We start from the raw sequence: 24,458 nt of genomic DNA on the forward strand, positions 1-24,458 counted from the left end.
TACTGTACATTTCCACAGTGATAAGCCACTTCGTTGAGCTTTCATTTGTAACCAGTTCGTTTCTAAAAAAAAGCTATATAACTTAGTGGGTCTTACCTGCTAAAATAACCATAGTTTAGTTTAAGAGTTTTATGTATCTTTATTCTTCATGTGAGACTTCTTTGCTCGCGTATTTTGATGCTCTCTGCAACCTTTATCAGATCGGATCGAGCTAGTTTCCTCGAAACTCTTAACATTTGCATCATGTAATTACGTTTTTCGACTTCCCAGGGTAGTGGTGAGACTCCCGCATTCTTCTCAGCTCGTTACATTCACTCCACGCTTTCTTCTGTTGATTTTTGTATTCGCTATCCAAGCTTCCAAGGTGTTTTGATTTGCTGAGTGTATCAAAAAATGCTACCATGCAGTCCTCACAGGATGGTCTCATCATCATATTTGAAAGTCACGCAATGTGTTCTTTTTTGGCATTCACATGCAATCCGATTCTCTTGGCTGGCACCAAGGCGGTCTGATACTTTCCCAACCTTTTAGGCTCTGCATCTTATCAGGGTCACCATCGCTCCCAATGCCCACACACTTATTTTTTGTATCATGATGTTGTTTGGGCCGAGGGGGTCTCCCCTTCCCCAAGACTTCACAGATAATGCTCAGCAAAAAATATGGACACTTACGTCTTCTTCACTCAGCTTCTTACTTGTTAAATGTTGCTACACAGTTGGGCACGATGGAATCTGACGAAGTCTAGGTTTGGCCAGTTGGCTAATACAATACAACCCAACCGAGTCCTTGTCATAATAAATGCCAGAACCAAACTCCACCTGATTGCCCGTGTTTATCTGTCGAAAGTCCAGGGAAATCGTGAAAAAGAAGTCATTAATTATCAACGTAGCACTCCTGAACAGATGTCATAAAATCACCTCCATCAGGTGAGATCACTTGGTTTAGCCTTAGTGGTGTTTTACATATTTCATGTGGAGTAAATGCCTTCCGATGATGTGCAATTTTACTTACAAATTTTCAACATATTTCCTTTGTGGATGCTGTCACAAGTTTTTGGAAAGCGTGTCCTTTCTGTAATTTTCCCCAATGCCATATGTTTGTGCTAATGTTGACCTGTCTCGTCTAAACCATTTAGATTTTGTGTGAGAAGTGGTTTGGCCATCGCAGATGATTGCATTATAAAGCTTAACTAGCACTGAGTTGAAAGTAAAATTACTCAATTTAGATTTCACATATCAATCATCGCCGCCGACGACAGACTAAATACTGAGTCAATTTGTGCCACAAATGGACATCTGTCACCGGGGGGATCCCATTCAAACATTTGAGTTGTGATGCAAGCTGCTTTTAGTGTATTTAGCACTCTCAGATGTCCTGGCATATAGGGCGCTATCGTAAAAAACATAATTATTACGAATGTCCCTGTACTTGTTGGATTGTGCAAGAGCAATGCTCATTACGATGGGCACGATGTTGCTTGCTTCCATCATTGAGGATTTCTCAGCCGCGACGAGTGCGCTCTTTCGTGTGATTCTTTTGAACTGTGTGTATATTTTGCTGATGATTTTAAGTGAAGCATTTACAATTGGATGGGGCTATGGAGATGCCGCTTGCACGAGGCAGGCGGAAGTGAGGGGAGAGCGAGTCTGTCCCCTGGAGGATCCGATGGGTTGAGATGTGAAGACGGTGGATGTGATTAGAGAAGAGGCACAGAGGAGACGCACGGGGAGAAATACAATCTGAGAGGCCGAATTCATGCTAGAAAAAGAGGAATATTTCAAAGGTCACGTCTTGCCTTGATTTTGTGAGTGTTGTAGAACATATCAAGCTCTATCCCGAAACTATACTTTGTTTTAGCTTTGCGGACTCTTCTACGAAGTTCTTGGTGTCGTCAATTGAAGCTTTTGTAGGAGCTGTTGATTGTTTCCTGCTTTGGTGGAAAGATTTATTATCCATCTTCAGCAAGATTTTCCTCCCACTAAGTCAATTATGTCCCAGGCAATTTCACAATTGTCAAATTCAACTGGTCGTTTTACTTAAGCTTCATATACATTCATGTGGTCACCTCTTTACATTTTCTAGTTATTCTTTATACTCTGCAGTCTATTAGGGCATGTCGGATGATTGCAGCTTATTCAGAGAGGGCTTCGAGAATATTTTACTTGTTCATATTTGCTTGACCTGTTTTACATTTTTTTTCAATGTTTCATATTATATCTTTTCAGCAACGAATTCATTTACTCCACTGTTGCTAAGCATATGTTTTCACTTTTTTTTTTATATGTGTTATATATTTCCAACAGTAAAATAATTAATACGACCAAACTTATTATTCTCCACTTTTATTATATCACATTAGATCAAAGACACCGGATATGCTCTTAGATCTATTATGTGTATAAAACATTATACTTTGATTTAGAAAGTGCATATATAAGCATCTCAAAAATACAGTACAGACCAATCATATGGACATAAATAGCACGTAAGAAAGATAATGTAATTTATACCTTATTATTTAGGGTACAAATAGTTTAATGAGCTATACTTTGCCTTAGCCACACGTCTATCACAAGACAATCCTAGAGTTGGGCTGCAATACGATTATTTAGGTAGTCAATTACTCTACCAATAATTGGTTCTATAACTCTTATAATCGGATAACATGAAAATAGCTGAAGGTGGGGGAAACTGTCACTTCTGTTTCCACATGTGTCACTGGACGAGATGTGATGAGCAGTGCTTTGGTGATCTCATTAGCAGCAGCATCATCATCATCATCACTACCTGTGTAACGCAGGGCATGGCTTGTTGTAGTCCCAGTAATCGAGCACAAAAAAGTAGTCGAATACGATGTTTGATCGATTCGTGAACTCAATTCATTAATTTGCCCCAGTTCGAGATGACTCCTTTCCCTAAGAGTCAATATGAACAACCACATTGCTACGGCAAATTATTTGACGATGCTGCCGTTGGCAGTGGTGCACAAAGCACATTTAACAAAAAAAATACAATTTACATGTACAAAAAAACTAAAACGTGTGCACATGTGCGCTATGAAGAAAGGCCATTGCCAGAAATATCACCAACTACAGTAGACTCTCGATTAACCGCTCTAGTGATAAATAGGTATAAATTATGTTTAAGTTAAGAAAATTTGGAACGAATACTAACGATCGACTGATCGATGCGCGTGTTCGGTGACAACACTTTCCTGCTGCCGCGCAGAAGACTCGGCCCACTAAGTGGATAGCAGAGCCACGCCAATCAACATCAATCAAACTCCGCCCACTGTTTTAAAGATATGCAACTACTGTACTGTAGAGGCGATTACGTGCATTTTGGATTAACCGGAGCAAATATTTGTTTGGTTCAAGCACATGACTTGTAATCAACATTTTCAAATATTATATTTTTAGATGATTAATTTGGGCTTAAAGGCAAATTCATGAGTTATTAATTTACGTCAAAATCTCAGGTGCACGGTCAATCTGCAAATCAGATAAACTGCACGCGGATAAATACAATCGAGAGTCTGCTGTATATATATACTGTATATATTAAAATTTTAAGGCAGTGTTGTTTGATGGGCATGTTGAGTTCGTTGTGACAGCAGCTCTTAAGTGCTCTCACAAATGAGTGAAAAACTGCCTCCGGATCAAACACCGATGTTGGGGAGTTTCTTCTCTGCGTAAATGTGCGAGAGAAACTAGAGCATGCTGCACATGAGACTCTCCCCCATCAATGAGGCCACGTTAATTTTTCACGTGTCCACCCAGTGGCTCCTAGCAGCAGCCGCAGAGTTGCTGGCTGAGTGCTCTGACAGAGTGCATTACCCCATAGAGGCAACCGGCCTGCTCCGTCTGAAAGCAAATTGTAATCGTTGAGCCGATATCAGCACACAATCTGACCCTTGTCTTACATAAGCTGTGTGCAAAAATGCAATCCGGGGTGTCAGTTGTCCGTCCGCGCACATGTGTGCGTGCTTTGGGTGCGCGCGTGGGCATTCGTGCGCATCAAAATTTTATGAAACATATTCCCTCGGAAATGTATTTATTTCCTTTTTGCAAAGTTTGTATTTATTTGAAATGGAGCATGGAGCAAAAGGATTCCAAAAGTTTTGGCACACAATGAGCACATGCACTTCAGACATTTCATCCATAACTTGTGAGGAATAATCCCAGTTAAACCATACTCTTGGCAATATTTGCCAGGGCTCATCCACGCATAAATGTGTTTTGTTTAAAAATACAGAAGAACATTCAGAGTCATTTCGAATTGCTTTCACAGACCGCAATGCCAAGACACTGATGCTGAGTGACCTACGGGTGACTGAACGTTGAGCTGACACGGAGGCGAATGAAAAAAAAAGCCCACGTTTATGCCTCTCAGAGAAATGCATTTGCATCTGTTGCTTTCAACAAAGGCGCACATGTATAATCATGCGTTTGAGTAATTAGCAAAATTACGTATGAAACATTTTTTTAAAGGAAACATCTGTCGATGAAATGAATGTTTTTTTTATCCACCCACATGCCATGGCACCTCCAATTAGCACGGTTGGCTACGCACAGCGCGAAAGAAGTTCAACATACATACATACATGGATGCACGTATGGTGTACGAGGGGAGAAACGTGCAAGATTTTGTTTTACCACACTTTCTATCTCGGGCATGCCAATGGGCTCAATATGCAGCCAACACCAGCAGTGCACTTATTTCTAATTTGTACGAGGGCGCACTTATTTCTAATTGTGGTTAGAAACCTGAGAAATAAATAGGTTACTGAAATAAGTGCAGCCATTGGATTGCTTGTCCATGCCTCCACGAAAAGGGAGGTGTAGAAAGCCCCTCTGGAAGGTACTTTTGCCTACTCTTCCACTCTACTCTTTGTATCGTATGATAAAAACACAGAGCAGCGTGAGCTACTTATTGAGTCCTTCCACACAGTGTTGGTGTACGGTGCTTTTTCTGCAATATTTTGCTGTCTTTCTTGGATTTTCTGTTTGCACATAGTCATCTTCTTGGTTCTTTCGGTAAAGTCACGTAGAAGGGAAGCAATAAAATAATACAAATAAAACATAATAAAACAATTCTCACGACGTTTTGGCCACAACGCAAGTAGCCGTCCTCAGGTGAAAACCAGGTCTGTCGAGGCGACAGCGTCTGAATGAAACAGCACACGTGCTTGGAGCATGTATATAAGCTGGGTTGGAAGGGGGGAAAATTTTTTTGCACATAGTCACTTTAAGATGTTTTCTTGTTCATGTTTTTGTTTTCTGTTTGTTGCGGTTGCACCCGATTCAAGAGCCGAATGGCTCACAGGGCTACACCTAATGAATGAACTTGAACTTGAACTTCTAGAGGGCATTACGGCATTTTTGCCAACTCTTTAACACCGGCCAAACGTCTCGAAAAACGATGGGAACACCGAAACGTCACTCCATCACGTGCTCGCTGTCGATCGACGTCACTGTGGTGAACCCATTTGTCCTGTGGGGTGGACGGAGGCGGAAATGGGATTTCATAAATGTGCAACATTGTTTCAGTTGCCGCGACGGGAGATCACACCGGCTGCCTCTGGATTCCAATTCCAGTGGGATAACCATTACCCCACGGCAGCATTCAAACCTTAGAAATAAAAATAACAATAATAAAATAAATAATGCTTGAGTTGTCGTCTACAAAATTGATTACAATTGTAATGAAAATATCAAATGTCCACTTAATGGATTGTCTGTGAGGTTGCCTAAGGCTTCTAAATTTTGAGTTTCTCAGATGTCTGATAGAATATTATCATACAAGTCATTCATTTTCATTAAACGACCACGATGAAATTAACTATTAATCCACGTGAAGTATTGGAAATGACGGCAGGAAACTCCTTGACGGGTAACACACTTCTTTTATTAAATCTTCACTTATCTCGATACAACGTGTGGTCTCTATTCTTCCGAGTACGGTCACCATACACCGGTACAACTCGTAACCTCTATTCTTCTTATAGCACACTGTACTTGACTCGTGTAGACCCTCTGCCTCCGTCTACACTCTTCACTCGTCTCGTGTAGACTCTAGGCCTCTGGCTACACACACATCACTCGTCTCGTGTAGACTCGTCTCGTGTAGACCCTATGCCTCTGGCTACACACACTGCATGCTGACACTGCATGCTCACCCTACACTCCGCCTCTGGGTTACACAGAGTCCCGGTCCTCACAGGACTGCGGGACTAGGTACCGCAGGGCCCTATCTCTTCCTCTCCGTCTTCAGTCTTCGCTGGTTACACCCTCCCCGTGCGCCTGTGCGCATCACCTTATATAGTCCCTCCTCCCGGGAGACAGAGCGGATGCGGACCTCGATGTGAGCATCGCTCCTTAGTGAACCAATCACAACGCGCTATCTCTACGATCCTCTTTCCCCCAGCGCGTGTTTCCACTCACCAACCAATCACGCCGCGCTGCCACCCGATCACTCCCACACCAGCGCGTCACCGGCACCCAGCCAATCAGCACCACACAACCCACGATCCCGCGCTGACCCCTGATCCCTCACCGTCAGCGCGCGTCACCACACACACATCCAATCACGACGCGCTGGCACCTGATCGCTACCCCAGCGCGTATCACCACTACATCACCCCCCCCCACATAGCTCGCAGCCGTCCCGGCTGCTAACCAACAACCTCCCACAACGTTAACACAACAAAACCCCCACCCCCCAGTGTGCCCCGTAACACAACAACAACAACACAACCTATGTACAATTTGACAATTAACACAAGAAAAGTTAACAATACCACACACAACACCTTATAAGAAGCTATATACAGCCCGACGAACAACATAATAAAAGCGATTTCCAGAAAATGAACGCGCCCAGCGACTCTGCAACTACACGCAGTGACGAGGCGCTCCAACTGCCTCGACTCCTCACGTGGCAGGTCAAACAAAGTAGCGCGACCTGGCGCGAGTCCGTCTGGCCGGTCCGTCATATGGGACGGGACACTGACGACCGTCCGGCGGCTCCGGCTGCTCTAGACGGCGTGGAACGGGCCTGAAAGGGCCGGCCCGCCGCGAAGATCCGGCCGCCGGTGGTCGGCAGCTGTCAGTTCCGAGACACCTGGGAGCAGATCAGGCGGAGACATGTGAGGATCAGGCAGAGACATTTCCCCCTTTGGGTCGTCGGTCACGTCACATGCTCGGCCCTCACGACACAATGGGAGGCCATATGGTGGCGAGAACGGTTTCAGTCGGGAGGGGTGGACGTACCACCGTCGTTTTCCCCATTTTATCTGAACGCACTCGGGCCGTGCAACGCGCACGACCTCCACGGGCCCCCGCCATGGCCTCAACAATTTAGGCGACGTAGCCAAGGGTGCCTGAGGGCAATGCAGCCAGGCCCTGCAACCAGGTTTCCATTCGTGCACGGACACCTTCCGTGCCCGCAACCGTTCATTAGCAATTTGGCGAGCCCGCGAATTAAGCCGTGCGGCCTCCCTCGCCTCTGTCAGCTTGTGAATATTGAATTTAATGTGTTCTGCCAATTTCGAATTAGTTCGTGGAGCGGACAGGCCAAGCTGCGTTTCCATGGGCGGGTCGGCTTCCCGACCGTACATCAAATAGAATGGGGAAAAACCCGTCGCTGCATGGGGGGCCATCCTATACGCGGCAAGGACCCCCGGGACCTGCAGGTTTCAATCTACATGTGCCTCACACACCTGGTGGCACAGCATAGAAGTCAAAGTCTTGTGAAGTCTCTCCACCATCCCGTCCATCTGCGGGTGGTACGGGGAGGTACGCACCTTCTTGGTACCCAACAGATCGCACACCTCTTGCAACAATTTACTCGAAAATATTTTCCCTTGGTCGGTCAGCAAGCGTTCGGGAGCCCCCTTGTCCAGGACATAGCCCTGGACAAAGGCGTCCGTCACAGCCGCTGCCGACTGGTTGGCGAGAGGCCACGCCATAGGCCACCGGGTGAAATATTCGACCCCCACCAACAGGTATTTATTCCCTCTAGGCGTGACTGGAAAAGGCCCCAAAATATCGAGTGCAACGAGCTCGTTAGTGCGCGAGACCTGAATAGATTGCAGCGGTGGATTAACTGGCACGGGCGGTGGTTTCCGCACTCAACGCACCCCTTCAGAATATTTACCACGTCACTCCCCATTCCCGGCCAATAATAGTCACGCTGACGCAGGGCAAGCGTTTTGTTTACTCCCAAATGCAAGAGGCGTTCGTGTGCAGCCAAAACAACTTTCCCCCTTACAGCAGAAGGCACCACCAGTGCATGCGCCGGGACAAACTGTCCCATCTCATCAACATGCCCTGTTTAAGTACATAGGAGCCAGTTCGCTCCTGGTCCTCTTTAGGACCTCCCACCCTGCGGCGCAATGCTAGCAGGGAGCTGTCCGCCATTTGGAGGCGGCCCCACTCACTCAGCGACAGTGAGAGCAGCGAGTCCCGATCCTGAGAGGTAGCGGGGACATCCCCGATTGGCGCGCCCGCGGTCGCAGCCAATGCCCCTTTATCTTCCACAACCGGCAGTTTACAGCGCGCCAATCCCGATAGACACGCACATTTCTGACAAGGCAACAATCGCGACAGGGCATCGGCATTTGTGTGTCGCAACCCCTTACGGTATGTGGTCGTGAACTGATAGTCTTGGAGGACTTCCAACCACCGTGACAATTGGCCCGAGGGTTGGGCGACCCTCAATGAATACTGTAGCGCCGCGTGGTCCGTCCGGACCGTAAAGTGACGACCATAGAGATACGGTCTGAACTGTTGTACAAAAAAAACAATGGCGAGCAGTTCACGACGGGTGACGCAGTAGCGCTGCTCCGCCGAAGACAACACCCTGCTACCATAAGCGACCACCCTTTCGACTCCCCCAACGACCTGGGACAGTACCCCCCCAATGCCCGTGTTGCTAGCATCCGTATCTAGCAAGAAGGGACTCGCAAAATCCGGATAACGCAAGGGTGGGGCACCCACCAAGGCATCCCGTAGGGCGCAGAACGCGGCCTCCTCTTCCGGTCCCCATTGGAACTTCACACCCTTCGCCGTTAGAGCGTGCAAGGGTTTTGCAATAGTGGCGAAGTGCTCAACGAATCGGCGGTAATACGAAGCAAAACTGATGAAACTGCGCACGTCTGCAACTGACGTGGGTGTCGGCCATGAACTGACACAGTCCGTCTTCGCGGGATCGGTAGAGATCCCCGAAGAGTCGACAATGTGACCCAAGTATCTAACGGACTTACGAAAAAGGTGGCATTTGGCCGGTTTAAATTTCAATTTAGCCGATTGCATTCGCAAGAACACCCCTCTCAATCGCTGGAGGTGTTCCTCAAATGTTTTACTGAAAACAATGACATCGTCAAGGTAAATCAAGCACGTCGCCCATTGCAAGCCCGACAAAACCAACTCCATAAGGCGCTGAAACGTCGCTGGAGAGGAGTGAAGTCCCATGGGTAACCGGTTAAACTGGAACAGGCCCCCTGGAGTCCGAAATGCTGTCTTAGGTTTAGACTCTTCGTCGAGTGGCAACTGCCAGAACCCCGATAACAAATCAAGAGTCGAAAAATATCGCGCACCAGACAATGCATCGAGGGACTCGTCCATCCTGGGGAGCGGATACGCGTCAGCCACAGAGATCTTATTCAGGCGACGGAAATCTACGCAAAATCGCAAGGACCCGTCTTGCTTCTTAACCAGCACAATAGGTGCTCCCCAAGGACTGGAGGAAGGCGAAATAATGTCGGCTTCAAGCATATCGTTAACGGCCGACTGAACATGTTCCTTTTCAGCAGGACTCAGTCGGAAGGGATTTAGCCTGACCGGTGCCGCATCGCCCGTGTCAATGTGGTGGCGTAACACAAATCCGTACACCCAATGTCATATTTATGTTTACTGAACACATCAGAAAATTCCATTAGTAACTCGCGCAGCGCACCCAACTGCACCCCTGACAAATCGTCCGAGCCCGCGCACAGCGAATGGACCCATTCAAGGTCCTCCCTCGGTTCAATGTTCTGCGTGGGGCTCGGATCAACGTGCGCAACCAGCCGCTCCTCCGCAGGAACCCGCGCCGCGTGAGCCAGCACGGTACCCTGCTGAATGACGGCTGGCCGCGACCCAGCGTTTAAAACCATCACAAACGGATCCTTGTCCGCCCGAACCAAAGTGTGAGCCACCGACAAATCGACCCCCCCGGCAGCCCTGTTAGAAGGACCCAAAAGCATGCCTTGTTCCGAAGTCCCCTCCACCCATGGTTTCCGCAACCGGAGGGGAATTAACATCTGTGAACCCGGGGGCACGTGCACGGTCTGCGTCGCCAATGCTTGTATCGTGGCGCACGCCGTCCGAATCTCAGTAGGGCTCGTCAAAAATGAAATACGGCGACCCGAAGGTAGTTCAATGCAACGCTGATCGATTAGAATTTTAATGGGCATCTTAGCCAAAAAATCAGTGCCCAATAGACAAGGAACCGCCAAAGAAGACGAAACGAAAACGGGTCCCGACAATTTGATATCCCCAATGCAAATGGACACCCTAATCTGACCGATAATGCCTAACGATTCCTCATTTGCGGCGAAAAATGGCACATCCACTGGGAGCAGCGGACGGCATTGGACGGGGAGAATGTTATAAATGAGGTCCGATATAATAGTCGCCGACGCCCCCGTGTCCACCAATACCCTGACCTCGACCCCATCAATAGAACCCACAACGACGGATGAACCCGCTGAAGCAGCCACAATTCTATGCCCCAACTCCGACCATTAAATGTCTTTCCGGTCCCGGCCGAAACCCCCTCGCCGAACCGAATCCCCGAACCCTAACCGGCCCTCTTCCGTCGCCCCGCGACGGCCCATGCGTGTCGAGTGTGTGGGCCGAGCATGTGAGGTGCCGTGACTTGCCGGGGTTTGTAGGGATGCCTTGGGGCCTTGGTCGTCGTCCAGCCGAGATCCCATGGCGCGCTGACGGGGAGCGCGGCAACCGGACGCCACGTGGCCCCGGAGGCCGCAGTTATAGCACGTGATGAGGGTCGTCGGTGATCTCGGTTGCTCCAGCTTGCGAGCCGATCGCAGAGGCGACCGACCCCCCGACGTCCAGTCCCCTGGTCGTCCCGCGGTGAACGCCTCCTCTCGCGGACTGACGACTTGGGGTTCGGTGATCACCGGACCCGGAGCTGAGGCCACGGCAGCGTTGCAGACGATCCCCTGTTTGCGTTGAAGGGCCTCGTGCGCTTGTATACTCGTAGCGACCCGTAAGGAAGAAATGTCGATCTCGTCGGCCGTGTTGATGGGGACCCCCAGGTCCTGCGCCAACTTAAGCAGCTGCTCCAAAACCATCGCATCCTGGCCCTCCTCGTCCATCCGAGGGAATGCAGCATCGGCGAGAGCCAGCAACGCCGTGCGATAGGCGAGCGCGGTCTCCGTGTCCGCCTTCCACCTTGCATAAAAATGATGGCGGCACGCCGAGGAAGGTCCGTAGACCTTGGCCATGAGACCCAGCGCTGCCTTAAGTGTGGAGCGGTCCGACCTCCGAGCTGACATGAAGGCCGCGAGCGCGTTGTCGTCCAACATGGCAGGCAGTGCCCGCAGCGCCGTAGCATCGGACCAGGCAGACATCTCCTCATGCGCCAAAAACCTGCGCTGAAATTGGCCCCAGTCCCCGCCTTCCGCCTTGAAGGCTGACAATGCGGGGAGGAGCTGTTGAAAAATGAAGTCGTCCTCCGCGTCGTGGTTCCTTCCCGCCGCCCCGTCGGTGTGTAAGATGGCGGCCCCAATGGCGGATGACTGATGGTGGTCCGCAGCGCGCGTTGATGACGTAAGAGGGCGCGCTTGGAGAACCGCCGCCACGTGGCGGTCGCCGTTCCCGCCAAAAGTCGACGCCGATGAAATGGCGGGAATCGCCAAGTCATTTTGGCGGGAATCTGCGGGGCGACCCTGTAGAATGTCCGCCGCCGTCTCCGCTCCAGCCGACGAGCTGATTTCCGCCAGGATGGACGCGGCGGCGAGCAGCAGCTCCGCCAGACGAGAGTGCGCCTCACGGAGCACGGCCTCGGTCCCCCGTCGCTCCTCCGGCGCCGCCGGCGGATCCTGCAGCGTGGGCCATTCTTCGTCCTCACCCCCCGACGGCAGCTGGCCCGGGTCGTCAAGGTTGTCCTCGCGGTCAATCCCGTGGGTCCGATTGGTCTTCCTTGTATCCATGCTTGGAAGACAGTTTCACTTCTGACGCCAGTTGAAGTATTGGAAATGACGGCAGGAAACTCCTTGACGGGTAACACACTTCTTTTATTAAATCTTCACTTATCTCGATACAACGTGTGGTCTCTATTCTTCCGAGTACGGTCACCATACACCGGTACAACTCGTAACCTCTATTCTTCTTATAGCACACTGTACTTGACTCGTGTAAACCCTCTGCCTCCGTCTACACTCTTCACTCGTCTCGTGTAGACTCTAGGCCTCTGGCTACACACACATCACTCGTCTCGTGTAGACTCGTCTCGTGTAGACCCTATGCCTCTGGCTACACACACATCACTCGTCTCGTGTAGACTCGTCTCGTGTAGACCCTATGCCTCTGGCTACACACACTGCATGCTGACACTGCATGCTCACCCTACACTCCGCCTCTGGGTTACACAGAGTCCCGGTCCTCACAGGACTGCGGGACTAGGTACCGCAGGGCCCTATCTCTTCCTCTCCGTCTTCAGTCTTCGCTGGTTACACCCTCCCCGTGCGCCTGTGCGCATCACCTTATATAGTCCCTCCTCCCGGGAGACAGAGCGGATGCGGACCTCGATGTGAGCATCGCTCCTTAGTGAACCAATCACAACGCGCTATCTCTACGATCCTCTTTCCCCCAGCGCGTGTTTTCACTCACCAACCAATCACGCCGCGCTGCCACCCGATCACTCCCACACCAGCGCGTCACCGGCACCCAGCCAATCAGCACCACACAACCCACGATCCCGCGCTGACCCCTGATCCCTCACCGTCAGCGCGCGTCACCACACACACATCCAATCACGACGCGCTGGCACCTGATCGCTACCCCAGCGCGTATCACCACTACACATGTATAATGTTAATACTCTGGCCAATAGTATTCATGAGGCATAAATACAACATATATAAATGAATGGAGAGCATTTGTTTTGTTTACAGTGTATGTCGTTAGAATATAACAACATTTTCACAATAAGATGCGAGTGCTGAAAGAATGTTAACTATTTAAATGTGTGACTAATTTTTTTAAATATTTATCTAAACAACGAGAGATTAAAGTATTGAACATGTGTAAAAATAATAACGCTCATATTTTCATGCACGGGTCTTTTTTTGATGTTTTATATATATATTTAGAGCTATATTAAACATTCATCTCTTGATAAACATCTGCCCAGCTTTGGAGGGGTAAAATTACTCTGAGAATGCCTCTGGAGATTTTTCTTCTTGGAGATTCTTCCGCCAGCAGTGGCATGAGCAAGTGACAACAAGATTCGCCTCAACGTTGCCTCTACCAATCAACTTAGGTTAAATCGGGAAAATATAAATGTGTTGTTAACACACCACCAACCGACACAACCAGTTAGTAAGGTTTGTCACGTACACAAAACGTTCCAATCAGTTGCTACCGGTGCATTGGAGAGTAAACCCACGACATTTCCAATTTGAGTACGACGTTTCGCTGACGGTTACAGCCTGCGAAAGCCTACGTGTTAAACTTAAACGACCGATTTCACGATAACCTGGATCAAACCGACGTGCATTCCCTTCTTCCGGTGAGGAAGGACCAATCACCTGAGTTGATTCCCCAAATTAAAGCCATTAATCATGGCAACAAGGAGAGGATCAGGGCACTTCCTTTTTCTTCGTTTTTTACACTTTGTGAAAAGACAAATATTCAATGCTAATAATGAAGATCGATGTGGCTCCCGGCCGCACACTCGTGGCACGATTGCAATCTTTTACAATTTGCATCGCACTCGTGTCAGCACAATCGCGGAAAGGAAAAAAAATGATTCGTATCAAAAGTTCACAGAAATTGATTCTCTGCGAAGAATACTACTTGTGCCAAACGGATACGCATTCCACGAAAGTATAGGGAATATATTTAATCGATTTTAAATTACGATGACAAATATCACTATTTCACGTGAAGTTTCGTTTCCTCAATGGTATTTAAGTCGGCTACGTGCACGACTCATCTTGTGCCCAGGGTTGTCCTCATCAGCCAGTGTTGTACCAAATTGGACGTACGTATGTTGATCTTCTTTCGCGCCGTTCGTAGCCAATCGCGCGAATCGGAGGCGCGGTAGGGCACCTGTGGAACACGGTACTCTTCGTGTGGGTAGTCGATCGCACTTGGAAAGCATCACGCTCCGGTAGCTCTCCGGGGCGTTGTTGGGTTGTAGCGCGTTTTGTCGTGGAGAGAACTCGAGCTCGAGACACATCGCAGGCCCATACGGCACGAGCCCCCCCCCCACAAAAAAAAAACACCCACGCAGCGCAAAAAAAAAATCTCACTCGCCCCTTTTTTTTTTCTCACAACAATTACCTGTGGCCGTTGATTTCAAATTCGCAATGCCGTGAACTTATCGTCCCTGTCCTTATCACATTTTAATTGACTCCAATTAAAAAGGTAATTGGTTGGGGTGTACCGTTGTCGTCGATGCCGTTGCCTCCAAACGATGCCGACACGGGCGTCTCGAGGTCATGGCATTCGCGGGACAATCTTGGCCGTTTGGGCGAGAAGGTTTGCGAAGAAGATCTCACAAAGGCTGTCTCCTCTTGCGAAACGGCAGTTCTGCTCCTGCTGCTGCTGCTGCTCAGGCATATGTTTGTGCACACGATGAGACAGAGACACATATTCGGTGCTTCAATTTATGCACACGCATATGCCCAGGAGCATATTTTGGTGATAATAAAATAAGATGATTGGGAGTAATTGGTATAAAATTGCTGCATACTGCTGTGAACCACACAGCACAGCACATTTTCTTATCATTATCATATACATCCAAACATGCCAGGTCCCGGTTTGCTACATTAATTGCCACGAAGCAATGCCAGGTTGCCACGTGATTGGTATGTTTTTAATAGCGTGCCTCCTGGGTGGCTTTGAAGGCTGGCAATGACTCGTTGCCTCTGAGACCAAGTCGTGAAGGTTTGAGGCCTCATCTCTGTTCCCATGATGACAATGTGCAGCAGGTACTTTATATCAGCGGGACGTTAAGACTGATGTCCCATCTGTTTCCCCGTGAACGCAGAGCTCCCACAGCACTCTAAGAAATATGAGGCCAATGTGTAACGCGCGATGTCCAAATGCACCTCCAAATTTGCTTGCAGCAGTTAAAAAAAAACAGACCGTCCCTAATATGAATACTAATGCATCAATTAATGTTTCTTTGAACATTTTTTTTCAAGGTTATAGAATGTAAAAGTTAAAATGTAAAATAATAGAAAAAGAATCGCCTTCCTACCGTTTCATGATAAATCCTGCCTCATTTCCCACAATTCTCCTGGGTGAACATTAAACAACAGGATGTTCTGAAAGCTTTTTTCCTACTAAGTGACAGCCTTTTATCATAGCCAAGCTATTCTGTGAAATTATAAAATTCAGTCTCTTTAACCTGTAACTTTATGTATATTTTAGACTTTTTTAATACATGTGATTGTAATAATGACAAGAGTAATTATGGTGATGGTGTAGATGCCTATCACAAACGCCATTGCATCTGAACTATGGGAGCAGCTCACAATAACCTCGCTTGCTTTTGTCTTTTTATATTTCTGGCTTTTCCTCTAGCGTTTTTTTTCCAATTGTGCTGTCAACATCACATCGTGAAACAAAGAACCCATTCGAAACTCTCACAAAGCAATGTATTGCCCCATGTGAGAGAACAATCCTCAGAAGTGGATGTCACAGAATTACCTCTGGAATCTGTTCAAGTCATCTATAATCACCACCAGGCGACACACTTTCCCGCACACCATTCTAGAGAGAGCAATGGTCATCAAACGATGCTACAAAACTGATATTTTGTATTCTCAAAGCTGAAGTTTAGCCAAAATCAGTGCAGAACCAAATTGAATGCGAGTTTTTTTTTGTGTTCAGTCATTCATGACCAGGTTGAGTCCATCGCCACGCTACACTCGAGAGCCTGGTTTGAATCACAAGTGGATGCACGCATTCAAGACCCAGGCACTCAGTGGTGCCAGCTCAGACCTCTGACCTCTGTTCCATCCGGGCACCTCTCAGCCTTACTGAGCACGCGTGAGGTGGGACTCCAGTGGCGGCTCCTGCAAAATCTCTCAGGGGGGGCAAATGTCTGGATGATTGATAAGGATAAGGTCCACCCATGCAATGGATAAATTAACAGCTTATGCATGTAAAGGCAACTTCACTTCTTTAATATTAATGAAAAATAAAGTGACTCTTACAATACATCTTGTTTGTTTCTATACTCACTATTAATACGATCCACTCAAGTTTCTTTTATTAAAGATTCCACTAGGTGGCGACAAATTATATTGTTGGATGAAACGTGCTTACGTATGATGACGTAAGCACGTTAGTGCGAACCCTCCCGGAAGCCATAGAGAATGCATTGCAGCGCCCCCCGTTCGAAAAAAACATCTTTGAATGTAAGTCTATGGGAACACTCGGGGCGATTCTCAGCCGGAGTGAAATCGCCCAAAAAGAGGCGGTACTCCACAGAACGTGACATGACGCTGATTGGACTATATCCAGAGGCACAGTGACGGCTAGCGTGACTTTGTGGTTGAATGACATTGGTGGTGCGTCGCCCAATCGCCCTAATGAAGAAACCGCCCCTGGGTGGGAGCACCTCACACATGCTGGATATTAATTGTCACGAAGCAATGCCAGCTTGCTACGTGATTGTTGTGTTTTTAATAGTGCACCTCCTGGGGTTTCAGACCAAGTCATGAAGGTTTGAGTCCTCATCTCTGCTCCCATGATGGCCATGTGCAGCAGGTACTTGGAACTGTATATATATTAAAAAAATCACATTTTCTTGCTGTGGATTTCACACCTGATGATGATTGCTTGTGTTGCAGTCGAAACGTCGTGAGAATTTTTATTGTTTTATATTTATATTATTTTATTATTTCCCTTCTACGTGACTTTACCGAAAGAACCAAGAATATATATAAACAGTTGAATGCTTAAACAAAAATTCAATTACGCATCATTACTTTTGGCATCCACATTCGTATAAGATGGAATAAACAGTCAATATATGGGATGCTCCTGGGCTGCGTGATGGTTAGCACACTGAAATTGCAATCCAGAGGTCAACCCCTTGGATGTCCCAGTGCAGCAGTTGGAACGATGTGTGATTTAAACTGCCCCCTCGCCACCGCTGTCCTCGCCGGCAGCATACACGTGTAGTGACATAGAATCGGTCACGTGGCAGCATAGCGCTGGCTGCTGGCAGGGAAGGGGATCTGCAGCTTACAGCAGCCCTGACTGACAGCAGGTCACGTGATAGACCAGAGAGGGATCTGGGGGGAAAGTTACAGAAGGGGCACATCGAGAACCCGCGAGTAGGTTCCAGAAGGTGGGCGTGGCCGGGGGCGGAGCCAGGCCACGCTGACAGTATAAGAGGGGCTCCGGGAGGGGAGCTCGGGGCTGTCGTGTGGAGTGGTGTCCCAGTCGTGCTGCTGCTGCTGGAGTCTTCACCATCTCGGCGTCGCCAGTCAGGCAGTCTGCCAGCTGTCCTGACTGGGAACCGTAGTTGCTAAAGTGTGAACTGTTAAGGCCGTGTTAGTAAACAGAGTGCCTCCTACTCGTAGTGAGTCTGAGTCAGTTGCTACACATGGGTGGATCCACACAGGTAATGTGTGGTCACCTGTGTGTACTCCCACCTCTTTCAATACATCTGGCCAATGTGGAAGAGTAGGCCAACACTCCCACTAGAGGGTCTAGAGCTCCCTTTAGTGAAGGCTCATCTGCCAGCAGTGGTATTAGCAAGCATTGCAGGGCTGTACCTTTACCTCAATATTCAATATGCTACTCAATTTGGAGCCTGATTTGATATAATTAGATACATTTAAGGTTTTTCAATGTAACATATTTTTGCAAGTTACATTTTATTATGAAGATGACTGAGCTGGTCTTCACTAGGCATACCACTATGAGCTGGAATATTGTTTTCCATATGTAAGGGCATCAAATGTCGGATAATAGCATCTGTGGTTGTTGGCATGACCTATTTTACGGATCAATGAGTAAATAGCCAGACCGTATGTTCAGCCATGCTTAAAAATACATAATATTTTCACATATCTCCTGAGGTGTAGGAAACACGTGTTTGTGCCAGGATGCTATTTCATGTTGTCACCTGAATACGTTTTGAGCAATTTTTACTTTTAAAAATATATATCACGGCTATTTTAATGGTAATGTTTTATGATGTGCAATTAAGTGTATTAAATATACTTCAGTGGAGATGATGGTGATGATTTACTTCATTGCGGAATGATTTATGATGATGATGCTTATCTACTCCAGTTTGGAAAAATGATGATAATGATGATGATGACATTTATAAACATGGGGTAAGCAAAATAGTTTTCTAACTAACCATTAAATACCATCACACGTACTATATGAAACATTTTAATGGTGCACATTCAAATTAATCAACTTATTGTAAATACAATTCCTTTGGAGTATCCCAGTAAAATGGTCTGTAAGACCTATATAGGAATGTCAGAATAAAATGAAAGCCACCATATCTACAATGTATTGTTTGCTTGTTTTTTTTTCTCTCCCAATGTTGGTTCCTGTGTTTTCCAAGCTCTTACAGGGCCAATGGTGCGTAGTCAATATTCTTCGATGGCGGTGTTTCGGTGAGATGGGAATATATTATTGGTGTCTACAATAAAAGTATCTTCTACCTGTGTTTCAAATTGGATTTATGCGAATAGAGCACAATTATATATGCATTTTACAGTGTCACGTTATCAAATACATATATGTAAATGGTCACATTTTGTTGGTAAACAAATAAAAACTATTAACCATGTATATATATTTTATCAGGTGAGGCCCACTGAGCTATATAGCCTTTTTCAGAAGTGACCTGGCCACAATTGATAGCTCAACGAAGTGGCTTAGCATGTGGAAATACCAGGCGAAGTAGTTAACATCTCACCATGATGACATTTTATTTATTCACTACCTCTTGCTTTGCCGGTCTTTCAAGTAGAAGGCATTGTATAATGTACTGCCTTACGTAAGCACATCTATTGCTTTATTGATATTCTTGCTCTTTGAGAAATGCCAAATGTTTAACTGTATTGTCCCAAGATAATGTACAATGGTCAATCTATCCCACAATGACAGTTAAGCAGGTCCATGTAAAAAAAATGACGCAGTATAGTCTAAGCACAAATCACTAAAATTGAATTATGATCCACATTATCAATTGGGGCAGCAGATGTACAGTTGTTTTTGCTGATGCACTCTGTGTTACTCAACGTGTGACCTGGTTTCCACGGAAGGCTCAATATTCAGTAAAGACCTTCTCACAGATTGACTCAGCCTCACATCAATGCCCATTCTGCAAGTGATGAAGAAGGAATAACAGAGGTCAGTGGTGATGTTGGTCACCCCAATCCCTCTTGTTCCAAAACCTAGATACGTGACCCCAAGGGGAATATGTACCTTGAGTTCGTGTGATGTGAATATTAAATCTTTCTGGTTTTATTTTAAGCGTTCAGCGACACCATTTCCAGCGAATTCTTTGTTGCGTGCATTGAAAGTTACAAATTAGGAACCCGTATTTATGTATTTGTTAAGGTGAATAAATGATGTATGGATTTTGCAATCCTCGTGGGGTTTTTTGTTGTTGTTGTTGTTGTGTGGATACATAGTTAAGTATTTATGAGGGGAGATCTCAAGAGGACACTTCTTATAAACTCAACCAAAATTTCAGCAACCAATAATATCAAAGCTTGCACCATAATGACGAATCGTCTTCCTCTATTTCAAAACGACGCAATATATCAAAGCTCCAATGCAAATGCAGGTTTTAGTCCTCATTTTTTTTTTATTTGCTTTATTTTAAGTGAACCCAACCCCCACCAAAAGTAATTCAATGAGTTATCATGATTCAGGCTCACAAAATAATTTAAGAATCAGTATTTATTAATATATAATGGGGAATGGTTGAATATGTATGGTGCGAAAGAAGTTCAACATACATACATGCGTGCAAAGGTGCAGCAATGGAATTGCTTTGCTTTTCAAATCCCTGGCGGCAGGGCCTCCACGACTTGAGGGGGCTTCCCCTCGAGAGGGTGGTTGTGACCGTGCTCAGCCACCCTGGCCAGACATGTTGCAAGGAGGTGGGAGTATCCACACTTTACCCCACAACGCGCTACCAGAGGTCGCAAACGGGTTTTGATTCCTTACCCGTACCCGGCCGCACCAGGGTCGCAAATGGGTACCCGTACCCGGCCGGGTACGTGTTCCCGTTCCCTACTCGAAATGAGTGACAAACGGTTACTCACCAGTGACTCACGGATTACCCGTACCCGTACCCGGCGCACCAGGGTATCGGGTAGGGTACGGGTATCGGGTACCCGGTTGCGACCTCTGCGCGCTACCCGCCGGTTAACCCTTGCACGTGGGATATTTAAAAAGAAAAAAAATCTTCGACGCGTGATAAATTGATGCAGCGTTCCACCACTTATATAAAAAATAAACGCTTGTTATTTAAGTGTTTTTCCGCACAGGATTGTGTACGCAGCCGATGTTTTTCTTCCCAATTTTTCGCAAGGAAAATGAATTGAGAATTAATAATCGCATTCAATGACATTTATATATTGTAAGTAAGCCTGAAGACTTTGTAAGTCAAGTCCGTCGCGATTGTGCGCTGATAACACGTAGTAAGCCCTTTGGAATAGCAACACCGTTTTAAGTCTGTTGCAAAACTGTCTCAGACTCCAGGATGGATCCCGAACATCTGCCGGTAACTGGTTCCAGATCTTCAGGTGGGATACCATGATACTGCACTGGCGGAATATAAAATCATTTGATTGCAACGTAGTGTTTATCTAACATACAGTTAGGTAAACAGTTTTATGCAATAATATGGTTTGTTGGTTCCACATTATTTCTCACACTGAAAAAAAACTCATTCATTATCAATGAGTTCAATGAGAGCAGTAACTAAATGACTGATTAAAGCGTTACTGACTGTGATGTTTCCATCCTACCTGCCTATGTCAGCTGTTATTTCTGACTCTCTGTGTCTCTCCCTCTCTCTATGCCTCTCTCTTAGATCTCTCATGCTCACATGTCCTTTGCATTTCACTCTCATGCTCACATGCCCTTAGGATTGCACCCGTTGGGTTGCACTCCCTCGTAGAGGAGGCTGCTCTCCTATCGTACAGTTCCATGCTAATTTCTGACATTAACATCATGCTAATCTCTCACATTAACATAGCCACTTCCGTGCCCTCGTTGAGGAGGCCGCTTTGGATTGCACCACTCTTCGATTTCACATTAACATGCTAATCTCTCACATTAACATCATGCTAATTTATCACATTAACATCACTAGCCCCGCCCACTTAATTATGACCCTTGGGCTACACCCATTTAAAACCTTTTAAAACAGTCTGCCTCAGCAGCAGATGATGCTTTCCCACCTGATGACGGACGCTTGTGTTGCGCCCGAAACGTCGTGATTTATTTTATTTTCTACCTACGTGACTTTACCGAAAGAACCAAAGAGTATGGATTCCTGCAGTCACGAAAGCTTCAAATCAAGATCGCTACTGATGATTATATATTTTTTTACTGCCTGCAAACCCCCCCCCCCCTCCAACTATAATTTCAATAACGATTTGGAACAAACTCAAATAGGGAAGCTTTTTTTTAAGTCACGTATTTGCGGAATTAAATTTTTCGCACCGTAATTGCCACTGGTCATGGTCCGAGGGTGGGGGGATGTTTCAACATAAAGATCGACAATGCTGAGCTGGGAGAAATGTAGTTTAACTGCAAGACGGTTGAATAAGAACAACATTGGTGTACTGTCTTTTGATCTAGATTGTAATTACATTTACAATACATTCTATGAGAATCACACTCCCCTTGTTTTAGTTTCCCCAATTGAAAACTTGGAATATCAGCCAAGCCATTGGAGGTTAACAAGCTGTTACTAATTAAACAAGAGTCCGCAAAGTGTGAACAACTGTGGACATTTTATTTTAAATACAGATCAGTTAATGGGGCCATGTCGAACTCGCAATGTTCCACATTATGTAAACTGTCTTGGTTTTAATCCAATTGCCTACACATGTAAAACTTTTTTTTAAAAATAACACTTTCAAAGAAATGACAAGCCCTTCATTTTATCAGCCTATCTGTCTTCTCTCTCAATATATTATTTTAAAGAAACTGTGACCGCTGTAGAGAAGCAGCTTAAAAATGAGATCTTACTTTGTGTTTCCCCTTCCCCCCATCCCTCCCCTCACATCTTCTGCCATCGAGATCTAATTTGAAGCATTTGCAAAACATTTCCTGGTAATGTCATTGGCACCCATCGCCATTCGTTCGCCTGCAGAGAATGTGATCGTGCTAACAAATGCTTATTATCAACATCATGTCTGCATGATGGATTAGGTGATGCGTACTCAAGAGCTGAACTAATGCACGACGCATTTGTCGACTTATTATCCCAGGAAATGCCCACTGAGCTATGTATCTCTGTTTCAGAAGTGACCTGGCCGCAAATGATAGCTCATGTGGAAATGTAAACGCATGTTCTTGGTTCTTTCGGTAAAGTCACGTAGAAGGGAAATAATGAAATAATAAAAATAAAACATAATAAAATAAAATAATTCTCACGACGTTTCGGCCACAACGCAAGCAGCCGTCCTCAGGTGAAGAACAGGTCTGTCGGAAAGGCATGTTCTTCACCTGAGGACGGCTGCTTGCGTTGTGGCCGAAACGTCGTAATAATTATTTTATTTTATTATGTTTTATTTTTATTATTTTATTATTTCCCTTCTACGTGACTTTACCGAAAGAACCAAGAAGATGAATCCCTGCAGTCACGAAAGCTTTAAATCGAAATGTAAACGCATGTTTCTAAATGTGGAGGGGAAAATCGAAGGACCTGGAGAAAAATCCACGCGACCACTGGGAGAAATGCAAACTCCAAAATATACAGGCGACAGGGTAGGGATTTAGAACTCACGATGTCCTGTATACCAGGTGAGGTAGTACTGGTAGGAACCACCTGGTTCCACCAGCCCACAGGGGATTATTGTGCCTGTCCGTCCGTCGTGCATCCAAAAATGAGATGGGTGGGGCTGGGTGGAGAAGGGAGGGTGGAGAGGGGCTGGGTGGGGAGGGTGGGGAGGGGATGGGTGGGGAGGGTTGGGCTGGGTGGGGGTGGGAGGGGTGGGGCTGGGTGAGGAGGGGCTGGTCACCCCGTGGTGCCCTGATAAAACTCAACGTTTAACCTACTCACGCCGGCTTGGGCCCGCCCTCACAGTCGGCCATATTTGCGGAATACACCACGCCGCCGTTGACCCTGGCCATTGACCGAGCAACCCAACGTTCCTACCAGCTCCCTATGCAGGAATGTGTTTAACATCTCAAAACCGTGGCACCTAATCTCTCATAAGTGAACATCAGCTTCTTCTGGTGCCAATGTGGCTCAAGTGGTTGTGTGAGCGGCTCGCAATCAGAGTCTAAATTCTGGTTGGTGCTTTCACTCCACTCCATCATCTCTCTGGGATAGATATAATTATTACAATTTCGTACAGAAGTCAACAATGGTTGTCCCATTGAGATGTTTGCCGCTTGCCATAGGAATGTTGAATTTCCACCAGCGGCTCATGGCTGTGAACAGAAGATTGAGCGGCGCCTCAATGCTCATTGGAGCAGAAAATAACTTTCACTTGTTTTGTGGCCAACCCTTTTTTGCAGGGAGGTGGCAACGGTGATGAAGCGGCAAGCACGATGATGCTGCTGCTGCTGCTCCTACACCACTGGGCACTATTTCACTGCCAAACGGCCACAGCGTGCGAAATGAGAGTTGGTGGGCGCCTGGAAAATGTGTCACAGCCACACACTGATTTGCAGCGCTCTTTTTCAGCCAAAAAAATGAATCCACAGGCTTGAGGCTCCTGAGAATTAATTAAAAGTGAGAGGCTGCGTGGGGTATGAAGTATGTGCACCCAAATTGGGGTACAAATCCACATGGTACATTTTATTTGGTGGCACACGATAACAATACACGCTCCTAAGGGTTATTGCCTTATTAACCTTCATTCTCCAGGCATTGATTTTAGTTTTCGAATCATCCCCGATGTTAAACTTAGTCATTTTCACTCTGTTATGGTTTCAAGGCTGTGATGTGTAACTGAAAAAGAAGACCGAGAACAA

Source organism: Lampetra fluviatilis, chromosome 34 (assembly GCF_964198595.1).
Source record: "Lampetra fluviatilis chromosome 34, kcLamFluv1.1, whole genome shotgun sequence".
Classification (NCBI taxonomy): domain Eukaryota; kingdom Metazoa; phylum Chordata; class Hyperoartia; order Petromyzontiformes; family Petromyzontidae; genus Lampetra; species Lampetra fluviatilis.